Here is a 19,661-nt window from a genome sequence, read left to right as displayed (position 1 = left end):
TGACGACAGAATCTCGTAGTCATTAGTAATCGTCTCGTTTGGAACACATTTGGGGACATTAATGTTTTTCTTGCGGTGAATCGTGTCTCGCTTCCTTACCGCACCCCTTAGACGGAAGTGAGCATGAATTATAGTCAAGTAGTAGAGTAATAACAGGAGAAATCGAATCTTCATTTTTACTATCTATATGTGAAGGTACTGGAGATATATTGTTTTATGTCATACACAAATATAAATAAAAGCCATTTCAGTAAGTTTATACGGTAACTTTTGATAGAGGAGGCTCGTAAACACGCGGCGGACACAAAGTTGCGTAAGAGGCCGTGGCGCCATCGAGACGCCTGCGCCAGCGCAGCCTCGCGCGTAGACTGGGGACCTCGCAATTCGATGCAACCTTCATCAACGTAAACAAACGTAATTTAGAATTATTCAAGTTAATCTTTCGTTACTAGAAAAGGATTTGTTAATTATATGATTGAATGATGAATCAGTTGGAGTAGTTGACGTCATTCCAGTCGTTGCAGTGAGCTTTTATTGCCTTCGCTCGTATGGTAATCGTCGGTTCACCAATGACATCAAACACTGATCTTCCATCTGGTGAAACGTTTCGGGGTATTAAAACCAGTGTATAAAGAGCGAATGATGGCAGGCGAGGGCTTTCGGCGGTGGCGTGGTGCGAGTTAACAGTTATTGCCGAATGCGCCCGACGCTTGAATACGCCTCTGAATATTCATGCACGATTGCCGAAAGTGGAACTCTCGCGTTATTTTCGCCGCATTTAATCCAGCTCTGATATGCGAATTTTATTGAAAATTTTCTGTAATGTACTGTATTGCAAATCTAACTCTGAGAATCGAAATAAAGTAAAAACACTGAGTTTTATATTGATATACATTTATTTTTTACACCTTAAATTTCATCTCATTATTTTCCAACCTATACTTAATTTTCAAAAGCTATCAATATAAATTATTAAATCTTTGCGCCTTAATTATATGATGGTGGCATTGCATTTGCTAATGGGAACACAACACATACTCTGATTAGATTTTGATCAGAACCGATATGCGAAAGTACGTGTACTACAGCGACTACAAGAACGTTTACTAAGTGGTTTCACAGCTCTATATTCTGAGATTAAGTCAATCACTGACTTAATGAATTCAGTTATCTATCTTGCAAGTTTAAGTTAAAAATAATATTCTTTTTACTACATTAATTAACGGTAACATTCCTATGCTTTACTCTAATTAATATTTTCAATAAATAACTTCTATATTTACCTACGTAAAAAAATATATGTACTTCTTACTTTTGCAAAACAAGTTGGAAGTACATATATGTAGAGGTAGCTTGATTGCAGTGACAGGAAGAAGGGTGAGCACACTTACTAAGTAAGTATTTTTGAGCGAATATACAAAATCTCGTTATATGACTATCATAGTTGTGTGCATATCTTCATAGTTGTGATCCCATAGTTATGAGTAGTATTATATCTGCTTATTATCAAGTAGTACTTAGTGCAAAAACAGTACGAAGAATACAAAAAAAGAATATGAAAGCCACCCCTTTGCCGTTTACCAGACTCCTGCCAGAATTCAACCACCTCATGAAAGCTGTAATATTGTTGTCTTCGAGAAATTTTCTTTTTTCATCTCACTCACAGAGCGTCGTAAAAAATCATAGTATATGAAGTTTAAATATAAAATATATAGAATACCCGTGTTTTGTAAATGTTATTTAGCAAGTTCATCCAATTAGAAACTCTGTACCTAAGTAAATATGTTTGGTTAGCGCCAACCTTAAAAAGCATTCATTACAAGTAATTTTGGTGACTTTGTAAAATAAATAAAAAGTAACGTGTTCAAGACTTAACATAGGCGATTGCGAGCAACGAGAGGAATTTGGAAAGTGGTACATGCGTGGGCGGGCTAGTCCGCTCGATCGCTTTCTTGACGAATCTTCAAAGACGCACTTTAGCACTTTGAAACTTTTTCATAAAGCCGACTGGATTAAAATTCAGTTTTATAACTTGATTTGGAAATAAGACCCATAATCGTCAAACATTTATGTTAGGTTAAATGTTGGTAGAAATAGTAAATTCTAATCCGTAGTCGTAGGAGTTATAGAAATATCTCTTAGTCCCATGAGATATTCGGAGTTATTGGATTTGTTATTCTGTGTTCGGATATTGAATTTTTTATACGGTGTAAGATCAGTACGAGTAAGTACGTATTCTGGTAGTAGTATAGGGCAAGTTGCTACAAACTCATGCTTTCAAAAAGTGCTTACTTAACACGAACCTCATATGGTTATAATTTTTTTTAATAAATATTACTACAGCATAAACACTTGAGTTAATAATAATAATAATTTATTCAGCAAGTCTAATTACAAAATAACTAACTAAAATTAAACAAGGTGCAAAAAGTTCCTTTCGGACTGTTGGTTCCACACTTGGTTCCACTAAAATTTTGATAGTACTAATGTCCCCCCTACATAACATGGGTGTAACTATTACGATTTGTGAATCCTTTTGTCTACATTCCTGTTGTAAAGATGCTGAAATATATAATATTTCCACTGTCCGTAAACGTAAAAGTGTACGTACTACTTGTACAGCAATCTTGCTGTCATAATTATCAAGTGCATTGATGTCATTGTCATATTAATATTAAATACGAGTAAAATTTGGCGTTACCTATTATTTTATTTCTGAAATGGAGGAACATTTAGACTGTAGATTAATTATAAACTAAATGACCACTGACTTCTCACACCAGAAAAAGTCTATATTGTCAGTGTGTGGTGTCAGTCATTCTCCGTGACAGCTTACAACCTTTTTTTATATAATACTAAGTGACGGGACGAACAAGTCGTGTGCCTAGTGGCAACGACACGCCTGTCAATTGCAGTGCCACTCAGAACTTTAAATCACAAAGATCTGAGAAGCACTGCCACTGCGCCCGACACCCTGAGACACAAGTCCCATGTGCCTGTAATTTCACCAGCACCCTTAACCCTTCAAAACCGGAATGCTGACATTACTGTTTGGCGGCCGAAATAGGTAATGTGGCAGTACTTCCCTGGACGAACTGTTTCACAAGGAGTTCTACTGCTACTAAATTGACAAGGAATTTCAAATAAGCGCTGAAGATAAATGTTTATAAATAGACCGATGTGTGTGTGTGTGTGTGTCTGTTACAATATCATTGTCTATAAATACAATGGGGTGCATACAGGATATATCCGTGCTAAGTAATTACCTGTGTAATGCTTGTACTAACATTGTTTGTAATAAATAAATAAAACAACTTAATGTTGAACAACAAACTTGAAGAACATTTTGGGGAAACTGTTAAAATTAATTTAAAAAAAAACGTACGACAAAACTAATACACACTTATCGCTTATTTATTTAGAAAGTTAAAGTATAATAAAAATACAATAAAATCTACTACTAAAACTAGGATTAACATATATGAATAAAATAGGAACTCCCAGGTCCGGATCCCTGAACTGCTGGCAGCGTTCCCCCTTTGTATAGCTGTACTAATACGTTGGACAAGGTAGCTGTCTTTCAGTTTCCCAGGCAGTCTACAAAGATAGAAGATATAATAATAAATACTAAATAATAATAAATCCATTAATTACTCATAACGTCTTTTAACGTTTCCAAACAATCATAAATTTTACGGTAGGCACAAATTACACGTTTATTGTAATTTTTCTTTTCTATCTTCGTGTGTGGTGGTTTTAAAGTACTTTCTCCGAGGCCTGTGATGCTAGCCTAAAGATAATACCGCTTCGAGCGCAGTATCGATGCATTCTCAGATATCGATGTGTATGGTATAAAATATTCGTACCGATATTTAATCGTATTGTGCAATGTTGATGCTTAACAGGAATATAATAAATGCCTTTAGGTGACGTGAGTGGGGACGTCAGTAATACAAAAATATTCAAGATTGTAGAAAACATATGTCTAAAGAGTATTGTTTAAGATCTACAATAGTTAAGTAATAAACGAAGAAGTTTAGAACGATGATTTCCAAAGCGGTCCACGTCAGCAAAAAAAAATGGGAGATGCACGAGACCTTTATGGGGGTCCACGAAAGTGGGACCCATTTTGGGCAGATTCTGATCAAAATTATGATTTTCCATAAAAATATTCGGTTTTTTTATAAATTTTCTTACTCTACAGTTAAACTTATCAAATCATACCTATACGAGTATACTCTGCTCACACAGTGCTATATTATTATAGCATATGCATATGAAATTGACGAATTTGTAAAAAAATCCATATTAGAAAGTCTAATCTACGCAAAATAAAAAAAAAATATAAGTAGTCTAAGTCTAGTAGAGACAAAAAGAGGGAACCTCTGGCTTAACCTCTGCCAGAATCTAATAAACACATTCACCTGAACAAAGACTGAATTAAAATTATACAAAAACACATCACATAACACATAAGAAACCTGCATAAGGACTCTATTTAAGTGCAATGACCAAGTGATCTCCTTAATTAAATTAAGTGGTAACAACATGATGAAGGGTTATTAAACTTCATTATTGAATTCGAGTAACGTTTTTAGAATTCTATTTAAAATAATTCTCGTATAACACAAACAATAAATTCGTAAAAGAATAACTTTTAAAAAAAAGGACACAAAAGTTTTAAAGTAAAGTTTTGGAATTACATCTGAAAGTGGGTGAAATCCAATAAATTCATCCCCTAATTGTTAGTGGTATATTTTCTTGAAATTTTTTTTTATAAATAAATAAATAACGCACACACTCAACATAGCCCCGCATTAGGAAAACCCTGTGTCGCGGGTGCCATGGACACACACATAGACAACCACAAATTACACCCAAACTCGCGAGAGAAATAATTGTAGGCCATACAACTATTTCTCCCGGCCCGGGAATTGAACCTAGGACCTCTGCGTGGCAGTCCGGCATGATATCCGTTCGGCTACGGAGGCAGGAGGCAATTTGAATGGGACTATTACTGAGGAATCCCTTTTCCAACAAAAAAATAATCATCCAAATCGATTCATAAATGTCGAAATTACGGCAACCATGGACGAAACAGTTACGAACGAAAACAAATATTCCTCTAACTTAAAACCATAACAAAAGTAAATAAAAAAAAAATAACTCGCGTAATCGTCAATGAGCATCTCGGAGCGCCCTAATGATGCAGATTAAATACATACGTTTGCTTCCAGAGTTTATCTGTAGGATTCTCACGGATCAGAGGAAGATACGAATCTGTTTGACGAACCCACATTTGTATGTACATTACAGCTAATCTAAAAGGGAAAAGGGCATCTGGGTGGTTTTAAAATGTATAAAATGTTTAAAAACTTCAACACTGTATCCATGGGTAAGTGGTAAGTATAGTCGAATACAAGTACTTATCTATTAATTATAAGCACCACTGGACAATGTCAAGTTCATACATATATACATAGGAAATGAAACTACCAATAATATTTAGTAACACTGCAATTGCTGTGGACAGGCATGTTGCTTACCACCAGACGCACAATTTGTTCTTTTCGTTACTTGGTATCATAAAGAAAACTGAAATCTAAATCACATATTTGTTTTTTTTTCTAACAAAAGCTGGATTTACATTTGTCTGACGTGTCGTGTCGTGACGCGTCAGAACGGTATCGGTTTTTTACATTTAATTTGGTTAGATTTATATCTGCGTGTTGCAATCTGACGTGATAGCTTGTCTTGTGTGTCGTTGAGGCGTCACGACACAACACGTCAGACAAATGTAAATGCGGCTCCAACGTTTTGGGGTCTTTACTGGTCTCATTGTCTTGGCTGAGTGTGATGGTAAAATCATCAATTAGTTATGTCTAATGTTATTGCCACCACCCGGAGAAAATAGTTTGATTTCCAACTATGAAACAAAGTAATAGGGAATATTATAATAACCGCTCACGCGATACATGCAGCCGTAGACGCATACCACACCTAGAGGTGCCTGTGATTTTATACCGATTTATCGGATATCGAAGTTATAACAGGTAAAAGAACTAATACTAATTGCTATTTCGGTAACTACTCTAGCAAACCATAAGGTTTTTAATGCCTGGGTCTGTCATTTAAAAAAAATAAACAACTTCAAAAATACGTCACGACAATCGTGTGTATTATTGTTTGGGAAATCACCAATTTCGGTGTTTATTTATTGAAAACATACCGTAAGTAGCGTTTTTTAAGTTTACCCTGAATATAAATGTTTATAAACTATACTTTAAGGAGTAATTTCGTGGTAAACGTTAGAACCACTCAAACGGAATATTATCATATTTACCCAAGTACACCAAAAATTTCATTAGTGCTTTTTAAGTGCAGGATTTGCGGTGTATTACTGCATTTTATTTGAGATGTTTTTGTTGGTATTTATTTAGCAATGCAGAATAATAATTTTTATTTATAAAAACTTGTATTTAAACTGAATCCTTTTCTAATTTGCGAAACCAAATAGCCGCCATTTTGCGGTAGGATGAGCGCATCGCATGAGCGGGTATGTTGTGGGTGATGAAACAAGAAATAAATTACGGAAAGTGATTTTTTTATAAAAAAAGGAAACTTGGAAAAAAATGGTATACGAAAGTTTGACGCTTCAAGTTCCGTGTGCAATTTTGTAGTAAGGAAAAATTGGCACAATCAAATATATAATTAAGACACCTATTCGAACGATCGATGGGGCTATTATCGCTTATAAAATTCACTTCTAATATTTTTTTTTATTTCATATTTTTATCGTTAATTTATTTCTGATATGTACAGCATATGTATCATACAAGTGGGTAGGTAAAGTTACTTAAAACTTCAAGGCGATTTTTCACAAGAAAGTTTTTAAGATCTCTCCCACTAAACAGCCGAAGAGACGTTAGACCCAAGATGAATTTAAAGAATGTGGTAACATACATTTTAGCAGAAAATATCCACTCGCATACATATTTTCCAAGAAAAATCTCTAAGTGGTTATTTTCTTACCAACATTTTCCATTTCCGTAATAACGCTTCTTATAGTAAATGTAAAAATGTTTACAGGCGTATTTTAAACGGGTGGAGTGGAGGAAGAAATATACATTCGTAGTCTAGAAGGCGATATTCATCTCGACGCTGGATTATGCGAGGCTTAAATTGGATCTTCTCGGAATTTTTAGGTTAAAATGTCTCTCGCAATAAAATTTATTGCCAAGTATTTGACTCGGAGTAAAGTCTATTCGTGACCCATCCAGAATTCAATTAAATTACCGTAACACATTTTTGTTTAAATGTTATTTTTCACAATAGCAAAACATGAGGAAAACGTATAACAATAATCGACGATTTGACAACCTCCGTGATCAAGTGGTTTACACACCGGTTTTCAAGGTGCGTTATCTCTGGGGTCCCGTTCAATCGTGGGGTTCAATGTAGAAAACTAACTTGTCTATATTATTATCTCGGATATGGGTGTTTGTGGTACCGACGTTGTTTCCGATTTCCATAACACAAGTGCTTTAGTTACTTAGTTTGGATTTAAAGCAACGTATGTGATGTTGTCTAATATTATTTAATATATAATTAATAATCTCGTCCAAAGAGAGCAGACCTATGCTACTTTATACGAGATATATTTTATAACATAATCTAATATCAGAGGGTACAACGTAAAGTTATCTCATTTACGACTTCACTTTTATGACATTGAGATATTCCAAAAACTTAAGCTATCGTGGCTGGGCCTTATGGAGTCATATACTATACCATTGTATTCACACATACCCCATTTTCTGATAGGAATTTTAAAAAAATACTTTTTTTTAATTTGTTATATGTGGAAGAGAAGATAAACTATACCATAAACGAAGAAAAACTTTCATAGATTTCTCACTAATAGGTAAAACAATAAAAAACAAACATCTGCAAAAAAACAGAAAATTTCATAAGGTCTGGTTTGTTCCTAAGGTCAGTAGAGAGAGCGTCAGCCACTTTGTAGTGAAGGCACTGGTTCGAATCCATTGAAATGTTTTTTTTCTTTGTGTTCGATCTTTCTTATTAATATAATAAAGCAAATAAACCACAAAACAATCTATGGCAGCTTTAGTTCCACGAAACAATAAGTGTGGGTGTATTAGATAGAACTACAATCGGGTCATTATAAGATTAGTCATTATATTTATGTGCTATATGGAGACCATGACACATATAATATTAAGAAAACTAACTTATACATAGTGAACATACTAATTGGTTTGAATATATTCAATATTCAAACCAATTAGTTCATATTTTCTGAGTAACAATTGCTTTATTAACTATGTTAGTGACAATGAAATCTAATTTATTACTTAATACTATGCAAGGTGTCTTTGGAACAAATGTGAAGCGAACCCACCCTATCTTGAATGCCAATTTCATATGCAATGAAATTACTGGTACGGCTATTAGCCTTAAGCGCAAAAAAGTTTCTTTTTTTTTTAACTAAATAGACTTGCTTTTGACCAGCCATGGACCAAAGATAAGGTCTACGATGGAACGGCTCGCTCAGAAGATGCCTATTCAGTCCCACCTTAAAGATACTCGGGTTTATGTGCTCGGAAACACAGTCGCAGGCTGGGAATTTTTATTTATATGCCCGCACTTGGGAATCCCTGTATCGCGGGTACCAAGGCACACACTTAAACCACCAGACTTTATACCCAAACTCATGAGAGAAATAAATGTATATATACAAATATTTCTCTCGGACGGGACCACTACGTGGCAGTCCAGCCTTAGTACGCTTAGCGCTTAGTACGCTTGAAGGTAATATCGACCAAGTAGGAATGATATCCCGACATACGTCTGAATGTCCGATGGTAAAAGGGGGCGGGCGCAATGAGCTGTTGGAGCTCCTGAGCGCACTCACCGAAATATATGTGTAAAAAGAGACAGGCAACGTTGCTCCGGTAGATTCGAGCTTAACACACTTCAAATCTACTATGATTATTAGAAATAAAGGCCGCTAAGTTTACTAAGGTAAACTATTATTTTATGGGAAATTGTATACGCTTCTACAATAACAATGCAGAGCAAATTATATTAAAATTATCATTTCATAAGTTTAAAACTTACATTAAAAGTCATATTATTGAAGACTAAGTGTTAGATAAAGATGTATAGAAAGACGATATAGGTCTAGATTCCACACAAATTTAATTCAAAGTGTATTCCAAAGCATTTAAGTTTATTTGAAAAGAGCAATCCCTAAAGTGTCTTGCTCGTTCTATTCAGGGAAATCAGCTTAGTGAACGAAAGTAGCTTAAAACATTACGTTTTCAACTGTTAATTTATTTTACCTATGGAATAAATGATTCTTTGACTTTACAATATCACATGAATACGCCAAAAAATGTTAAATAAGACAAACATAGTTGAATTTAAATTTGTAGAACAGCCTTGCGATTACGACCATAGACTATGACGCATAAAGTCATCGTCTCTCCATAGAGACAAATGTGCCATCTCTATAGTACTTTATAATGTTATAAACTAACACGCAATATTAAACAATTTGTAGTGAACAACACACTGTGTTTTACTGTTATTTTCCTAACTTCGTAAATAGAATATAGTTGCGCTTATATTCCTCTTGTTCGTTTCACTATGATATAGTTTTTTTTTATGATACATATTTTTTATGCCGTGCGCCTGGCGGTTAGCGACATGACAACCAGTAACAGTCGTAGCGCTACTGAGAACTTTAATAAAAGTTGACAACTCCTGTAGTTTCACCTGCACCCTTCAAAACCGGAACATTGTCACACTCATGTTACTGTTTGGCAGTCGAAATGACTATGGAGGCAGTATTATCCTGGACGAATTATTTTACAAGGAACTCTACTGCTACTAAAACAGATAGTTACATAAGTTTGATCTTCAACAGTTGTAACGCCGATAAAGTCGCGAGAAACTCAGGGAGGTCAATATCAGACCATGTGGAACATTAACATTAAGATTAAAGTGCAGCCATTCGTTCTTCATACCCATTAATTAGGTACAACTATGTACACAACTCTAAAAGATAACTGTCAATTTCACCCAAACATTTTAAGGCGTTTCAATAACATATTACCTATGAATAGATGTAAGTAGATAAGATACCGCAAAATGCTAAAGACCAATAACCTACATAGCTTAGTACAGAATATAATCAATATGTGCCTCCCACATGTCCAAAGTAATGCGGATTACATGCCCAGCAAAAGCAAAGGGAACATAACAACCATTGGCGCTGTTTGATTGATCCCCATATCTCTACCAAACTTATGTTTGCGGATGAATAACTCGGGAAACTAAGGAATAGCTCCGAGCATGTTACATCGATGTTGTGACGGTTTGCGGCACAGATAAGTCTGTCCCAGTGTATACGTATTTATGTAGCCGACTGAAGGCCGAACACAAACGGACCGCCCGAATGCACCGCTCCATTAACTTAACGAACAGTTGTCAAGATGTCGATCAAAGCCACCACTCAATGGTTTAGCACCGCATTACAGATACACCTACACATTATTGTAATTTTCTTTGCAATTGTATTAGGAATGAATTAATATTCCTTTGCACAGCAATGATGGCCCGACATCGTGAATTATATGAATTCATGTTGCAGTACAGTTGTAAAGTTCATCAAGATAGTTAAGGTAAATGTTTGCTGAATTGAATGCATCTGCAGTCATTATCGACATAAACCTGATTCACATCATAATCCCAATCACCACAATGTTGAATTCTGAAACTCTCGTGTCTATTGAAACTTCGTACGTGTTCTAATTATTTGAATTAAATACTCACTACTATAAATACTTAGCAAGTTTCTGTGTTTCATACCTTTTACAGCTGCATTAATCCTGTCAAGATGATACAGCGTCAGCGGCACTGGATCTGTTACCAACCGCAACCGTGGCACAGGTCCTCTAGTAGCGTCAGTATAAACATTGTCACTCAAGAATATCGCAGACAATCGCGGCCGCGGCGCCGGCGCGCACGACTCCCGCGCACGTGGACGTTCCGCCAAAATCGTAGACCCACTCAATGTCTCCTCGGATCCATCTAACTTCACATAATTCCGCAGCTCACTTAAGTCACCCTTCAATACTCTCCGCAGATAAACTCGGTAAAGATTAGATCGCTTTTTCGCCCCTTCCGCTGCCTTAAATTTCTTTACGTTTAAAACTTTAGCAGTAAAAATGTACTTGGATTTCCCTATAGCTTCCATCAACGACCACTCATCTTCAATTATCGTCTCATTAAAATTACAAGGGGGCAGAATGTCCCGATGCCTTCTATGTGTGGTGTACCTTTTTCTCACTTTGCCGCGAATCCTGATCTCGGCTCCGACTGCGATTACCGCAACGATAATATAAACAATAACCATTGAGAGCTTCATGTCGCTGAATAGCTGGTTAAACACATCTAAATGCGGTTGCTACAAACGTATCTGTCACATTATGAACTTAATTTATGTTTCTTGAAGCGCGTAACGTTGCGGCGTTTGCTTATTAAAGATCCGAGGCGTTGACATCTCACTACAGAAAGTCTTTAAATTGAATATTTAATTACTTGATACAATCAGTCGAATACGGTAGAGATAATATGCCTTTTATTCAAGAATATGTTCATATTGGTTGTTAAAAGAGGCGCAGCGGCGGCAGTTCTCACGGTGGATCGATGTTATCGTGTTGGTAAACAAACAAAGTCTCCGAACTGGCTGTGAAAGTGGCGCCAATACGTGCGCGCGCGCTGCTGGCCGGCGCTGACTGAAGGCTGTCACGCGCAGCCTCCCGCTAGAAAATAAAGAGTCCCCTTGCCCGTTGGTATTGTATGCAAACATTACTACTAAACTACCAACTACCGTAAATTATCGTCGATTTGTCAATAAGCGCCACGGTCATGCGTTCATATTTACTCACAAATAGATTTTCTAACGTGGAAAAAAATTAATAATGGATAGAATGTGAGTTTCAAAAGCTGCGATAGTGTAAGTTATTGTAGTCAATGAATTTTCTTGAATAGTTCTCGAAATTAAGTGTACAAAGAAAAAAGGATATCTAAAGAGACGCTAAACAGAAACCCTTTTTATTATAAAAATGTTGCAGATAAACGTCCAAAGCTTGTGGTATTTCTACAATTTTTCATTGCAAAACAAGTTTTAAATGTATCTTTATCGAGTGTCAAAGAAAACTAAATAGAAGTAAATAAATCGGTCGTGGAGATATGCATCGATAAAAGGGGCGCAGACGCGGCGCGCCAGTGGCGGCGGTGTGCCGGCGCAAGAGTTCGTAGTAGTGTTGTGAAAGCTCGCGCGATGCGTGCAACCTCACCGCGTGGGCGAACTGGATGAGGCAGCGCCGCAAACACCACTTGCTCAATTTACGACACAAGTTATAAACAAAAGTCACCAACCATCATCGTATTAAGTACGTAAACTAGGTATTTACCTTGAGTGAGTATAGTATTTACTCAGGAAAAGAAGCTATTTTTCCGGATTTAAATCGCGCATATTTGTTTTTTTTGTCAAACAAACCAATATTTGGGACCTTTTACAGATCCCATGGCCACGGTTGACTGATCAGTCAATGGTGTGTTTGAAAAAAGAAATATATGCTATTTAAATCCGGAAAATATTTTCATTTCCTATGTGTAAGAATCGCGAAAACCTAAGACCTCGATAGGTAAATACTGATAAATTTGCCAATGTTTAATGAAAGGCACGCGTTTAACAAACACACTCTTGAGATTAGGAAACTAAATACATTGATCATAACCTACTTCTGAGAATAATACCCCACATTAAGTATGTCACCGTCATATTTTGTTATAATTTCTACACATTTGCAATCAAGGCATTGTCATAAGCAAGCGCATATTTCATTCTGTAATCAAGTTTACGAAATAAATTTGTAAGATTAACAAGGATTCTATATTTATCAAAATCATTATAAAGATAGTTTGTATTGCAAGATCAAGACGCGAACAATACTTTTAAGTCACAAGTTTTCAGTCGTACTACTGACAAAGTGCCTAAAATTTCAATTGCCAAACGGGACGCGCGGCTTTTAATTAGTGAACAATTGAACTTAAGAGTTAAATCAGTTTAAAATGTTTATAATACTTACATGTGTTCACAAAAAAATTACTAAAATTAAAAATAGCGTGATAGGAAACGTTTTTGGGCATCGTAACGTTATGACGCTCAATGTAGAGACAACACCCATGAGGACTACGAGACAAAGATGGCTTCCATCCTCCTTTTCATGACTTACACCAACGCGGATCGTCGCTAACAAATCTTAGAGGTGTAATTGCAGTATACCTACATTGATACAGAAACGTTAGGGCCACGGAACGGGAATGTTATCAACTCCGTTACAAACTACAACACTAATGGCAAAACGCTGTACACAAACGAGCAAGCAAATTTATACCATAATTCTAAAGATAAAATTACACAAATTTATTAGGACATTAAAATAGCAATAACAAGTAGATATTTCAGTGCTTTGTACAAATTGTTTTTGAGACGTGAACCTCGTATTTTTACTTTTGGTGAATTCAGATCTCTTACAAAATATTCTATATATAGAAAGAAAGTTCAATACATATTTCGTTTGCACTGATAATCGCTAAGGAACTACCCTTAAAATAATAAATGTAAGTACTATTATTTTATTTTTTACTTATAAGTCTCATCCCACCATCGCTGCCTCTACAATACGAAACGAAGCGTAAACAAGATTCTTTTATCTCCACAAAGCTGTGTTTATTAAAATAACACCGTCTCGAACAACCGCAGCGATTCTTTTAAAGAAGAAAAAAGAAATGGTGCCAGTGTTACCCAGCGAAAGTAGAATAATTCGCTAAATGTGTGAAGAAACTATTGGGAGATCGTGGAAGATAATGCGAGTTGTTTTAAAACAAAATAAAATATATTTTTTAATAAGTATATTAGAGTTACGAAAATTATATACTTTTTAAATCACAACTCGACGCAATAACATCTTTTCGAGAAAAAAAACTCAGCTTTCACACTGGAAAAAATAACGTTTTTTTATCTAAATCGTTACTGTTTTTTCAAGCAAACCTACATCTCGGGGTCTTTACAAGTTCCATGATCACGGCTGACTGAGATAGTAAAGTTATCAAACAGTTACGTCTAATATTAAAGCAAACCACCCTATTCTATTATTATTAAATAACTTTTGTAACTATAGTTCAGAATAGGGTGGTTTGAATTAATATTAGACGTAACTGGTTGATTACCATCTCAGTCAGCCATGACAACGGGAATAGCAAAGAGTCCTGATCGTTGGTTTTATTGGAAAAATAAATTTACCTACGCGATATTGATCCGAAAAAAAAATTCATTTTCCAAAAAACAATCTACATCAGAATAAACGTTTGTATGAAAAAGGCAGACATTTCATTAAATAGTAATTTTTTCAACTCGTAATTGGCCCATACGACTTCTATGAAAGCATGTATCAAAAAATCGATTGAAAAATTTAAATTATAATGTGCAAATCATGTATTGGTTTTTATTTAACGCAAGATCGGAAGACGGAAAGGACAATCTGGAGATTTCCCGTAAAATCGGGAGATGCGGAAACACTGAATGGTGCTGATATAATGCAGTATAGTCGCTCTTCCCACACATTCGAGTGCAGTATAATAACTGCATATAATGCTGGCATGCCTTTGTACGTATGTTCGTAACTTTATAATTGATGTGAACCCCTTTATGCTATATGAGCACTAAACCACTACAAGGCACTATGGGCTGTTTAAAGCTCAACAACAAGTGTTCCAGGCAATTAAGAATGATAATTTTAATTTGAATTGTAAACGCCGACACATTGCAATATTTCATATCTCGGCGTGTTCTTGTTTTGTAAGTTTAGTAGGTAAAACAGACGCAGGCAAAATTGCTTTGCAAAAGGAAATATTTACTTCCCGACTATAGCTTTTGTATAAATTTAGGTAAGGCTAATTTATACCAAATAAGTAAACATCAATAGCTTAGTTGATATTGATTTGTTACGATCGTTGAATAAAGCAATAAAGTATAAACCGTATGCCTAAACAGACGATGGATATTTTACGTTTCGATAGTGAGAACGGACGGGCCAAATATTTATAGATCGAACGTAGCCTAATATCGGCGAGATATTCGCGCCGACTGCGAGAGCCCGCAATAATTCACGGTTCGGACTCACCCGAACTAATCCCGATTTACTGAAACGATCACGGCTCGATATTAAATCACTCTGTCAAAGTACAACAAGCCGCTCATTAAGCTGCCCCGCTCGGTGAACATCGATACACCCAATAGTTATAGTCCTTACGGGAGTTGGTCAGTTTTCGAGTTGCACTTGACCCGCTTTTACTTCATGTATTTGCTTTCCTATGATAAACATCTCTGTTGAGACTACCCAAAAATGATAGAAGCTTTTGTTTTCCACGATACGATAGCAACTCCAATTGTGCTGACTCACTATCATCAAAATATAGCATGTAGAAAAAGTATTTAAGTACCTACAAAAAAAAGTTAGATTAACAGACGTCTGTCAACTACGCTTAACTATATCTTTCAATAATTTTTATCTACGTTAAATTGAAAATGCAGAGAGCATGGTAGGGTTATTAAGATTACCCCTTGTTTAAAATATTCTTTACGAAGCGGACGGATAACCGGACGAGTAACATCACTTAATGGGCGTTTTCAAGAAGAATTATCGTAAAATGATGTCGTCAATTTTCCTTAGTCTTGAAAATGCAATTAAGGTCCTGGTTTATAGGAGGTTCGCCTTTGTATAAAATACATCAACCCGGATTTATTGCTATTATAGTGGCAGTCTTGAGAGTTATTGCGTAGATACTTAAGTGAACAAGCCTGTCAAGTTGTCGCAGAGAGAGCGGCAGGTTTTGGTGAAAAATGAAAGAAATTAGGGAAACGGAATCGATGTTTTCTCGCACCCATTTTTCTCCTCCAATCGCAGCGCCTTCCGGCTTTCAAAAGGTTGGCAGAGAGATAAATTTAATCCGCCTGACACAATTTATTTGTGCAAACAAACTTTCGTATCGTAAATCATAGAGCAATAAAAGCAATAATAATTACTTTTGCAATTCGAACCAGCGAACTCGTTGAAATAAAAGCTGAAACAGTCACCTTTGTAAGCCGCTTTCGATTTATGCGCATCCGGCAAAGCCTGCGCTGCTGAATCGACTGTATGAGCGCAATACTTTGTAAAAGAGCTTACTGGCACACAGCCATTTGCAGCGTTAAATCAAATTATACGTACGTTAGACCAACAACGATGACTGATGATTGCCTTTGCAACGTTCGATGATCAAACGTCATTAAATGACACGCTGAATCGTTTCGTCACTTGTTCTATTTTCACACTATACATGGAGCGTTATTTTATTTAAATACTTCACAGCTTAGTTAATAAAAATCCCACAGTCACAAAAACCAAACCTAAAAAATGGCATGAAGCCACGAGTGGAATGAAAATTTCCCGACTGAAGTAGAACAACGAGGAGAGCTGAAAATGGGGACATCATTAGTCTTCACGAATCACAGTCCAACAGTAGTTCTTTAACACAAACGTGGCTCGCGGCCCGGACGGTTCTCTAACTCCCGAAATCGTTTGAATCGGAGCGACGATGCGTTGCAATGCTCCTGTGGCGCTATGTGGACTCCCTCCTTTTGTCAAAAATACTCAACTGAGTACCTAGACTTAAAAAATGCATTAAGTAAATACAATAGATTCTTTCTTTAGACATCTAGGTAAACTTAATAATGCTTGATAAAGACTTTTACTGAAAACGCGAGACCTTTTCAACCTATTCAGTCTCTTCTCAAAAAATTCCTGAAATACAAAAATACCTATATAATACGATATAGGTATTTTCTGTACGATACGATAATTTAACACGAAATTGACACTAGAAGTTATTCTATAAATGTTAATCTTAAGCTTAATCAGACTCGAGCCTCAATGGCGGTGAGCGGCAGTGGCAGCCCGATGACTACTGGTCTGGCCGGAACTTCACTCGACACGTGGATGTCACATCAATAATTCAATTTATCTCTCCACAGTCGACGGAGCTCGCATAAGTTATATCAGCTGCCCCCCCATCCCGTCCCCGGGGATAGCCGACGAATTTTCAACCCGTACCACTTCACGGTGCTCGCTCAAACAAATATACAGCGACTCGGCTTGCAGGTCAAATAAAGTGTTTCTTAAGAGTCATACTTGAATTTTGAGGCATCTTGCTATATTTGAGTAAACCCTCCAGCATTGGTACGAAGCAATTCCTGTAACGATAAAATTTCTCGACATTCCTCAATGTTTATTTCGCTCCCCAACCGTTTGCTATTAAGTCATACGCTCAAAGAACCTTTTTTCGTAAATATAAAATCAAAATTCGGTCTACAAAATAACCTAGGAAATAGGATAAACAAACGGCCATTTTCCGTTACGTATTTATTTTCCGAACAAAGGGAATCAAATGTGACGTAGATTCCGTCTGACTTACTAATATCATGAATATAAATTGAAACATCATGGATATTTATGCGGGGTTGGCCACGGATATTGCTCACAGCATCGATGCGACGGCAGGTGTTCAGACAATGTGCCCGCCGGCAATAGATTCCTGATACCGATATTTATGCCTATTACCGACCCGTTTCCCAAGAAATACAATAGCGTAATTTTGAAAACAACATTTTTCATCGACGAACTTATAAAAATATGAGGCCTACATTTTGAACCACCTTCTTCTACAAATCCTTCTTTTTTTGTAGGGTATCACTCAAACATTCCATAGCAAAACCTTATGGAGATAAAGGGTCGTGATTGTTCAACAAAGAAACTAAAACTAAATGTTAATAAGTTTAAAATCAAACTCAAATTTTTATATTTAAAAGGAAAACGTGTATCTGTTGGTAGCAATGGCAATGTCGAATGCTATAACCATAATCGTATAACGAGTGACATTTATGGGAAAGTGACACAGCTTTTGAGGTTTCTGCATGCGGTTGCCTGTGACATAAATGGAATTCATTTCGCCTAATATTGTACTACTATTTCGCATAAAGTAATTCATAATATTATACGGAATAATCTTCTCTGGCTCAATGCGAGAGCCAGTTAACGTCACGATCCTTGACGTAAACTATTAAACGTAGGAAACATTTAATTAGTGAGGCTGCTAATCAAATCAGGTTCTTACGTAAATTTAATTTTACAATAGAACGACTCTTCAGTACTATAGTACCACCATAGAAATTGGATAGAAATGTCAAATGCTATTAGAGACTGAGAATTATGATTCGCTGGGTAATATTTGATAATATATTACAGCTAGATGGGATATTGTAGTTAATGAGACCTACGTGCCCAACTAGCACACAAGCTCTATAACAAGCCGTACAATCGACAGTTAGAAGTTCTTAATAACGGCATAGGCTGCATTAACAAGTTCTATAGTAGATATATAAGCGGCTACAGCATCGCTGTACCTCCAAAATGGGCACCGATTTATACGCTTTGTGTCGTGTAATAGTCGTAAATATGTGTTAGCACGAAGATGCAAAGGTGATATGCGGTTAATGTGCGCCTAAACATATATATAACAAATATATATAACAAAGGTGCTATGCGAGCAATTAATATGCGCCTAAGCAATACAAATGAGCTATGCGAGCGGTTAAAGTGCGCCTAAGTAATACAAGATGCTATGCGAGCGGTAATGTGCGCCTAAGTATCTAAAATAATTTGTTGTAGTGCAACTACAGCGCTTGCATCTTATTGAGACGCGACTGTATCTCTGTATTAGAGTTCTTAGTTATTGTTCATAAAGACCGTGACTTTGCTATCTGAAAAGTGATGGAGGATACGATTGTAAATAAAAAATGTCAACAGATATATAACAATACATAAATAGTATATAAATAATCATAAATATATAAATAATCATAAAAATTGTTTTTCTTAAAAACTGTAATGGCGTCTTTATTACAACAACCTTCAGAGTTTACTAAAACCGTTCTACTGATTTAAGTCGCTGGTATTCACCATTGTAAACCTTTCAATTGTGGTAATAGGGGTTAAAGTATGAAATTGCCGATTTGTACTGAAAATCTAAATTGTTTATTTTTTAAATTTTTAACAAATTTATTTAATCAAAATAGTTGCCATTATTATCTATACATTGCTGCCATCTAATGGGAAGGTTATTAATGCCTTTGCGATAGAACTCCGACGATCTAGACTGCACAAACTGTGTGAAAGCATTTTGTACTGCCTCCTGGGAAGAAAACTTCTTGTCACGTAGATAATTGTCCAAATCACGAAAAAAATGGTAGTCCGTTGGAGCATGGTCTGGTGAATACGGAGGATGACGAATGGTTTCTAACTGCAGTTCCTGAAGGGTCAAAATGGTTTCTCGTGCTGTGTGAGGTCTCGCGTTGTCGTGGAGCAATAATGGTGAAGATCGATTCATGAGTCGGGGCTGTTTTACTGCTAGTTTTGTCAACATGGTTCGGAGTTCGGCACAATAGACATCTGCCGTTATTGCTTGAC

The sequence above is a fragment of the Hyposmocoma kahamanoa genome, unplaced genomic scaffold (genome assembly GCF_003589595.1).
Source record: "Hyposmocoma kahamanoa isolate Upper Pololo Valley unplaced genomic scaffold, ASM358959v1 63, whole genome shotgun sequence".
Taxonomy (NCBI): Eukaryota; Metazoa; Arthropoda; class Insecta; order Lepidoptera; family Cosmopterigidae; genus Hyposmocoma; species Hyposmocoma kahamanoa.
This window is presented reverse-complemented; position numbering follows the sequence as displayed.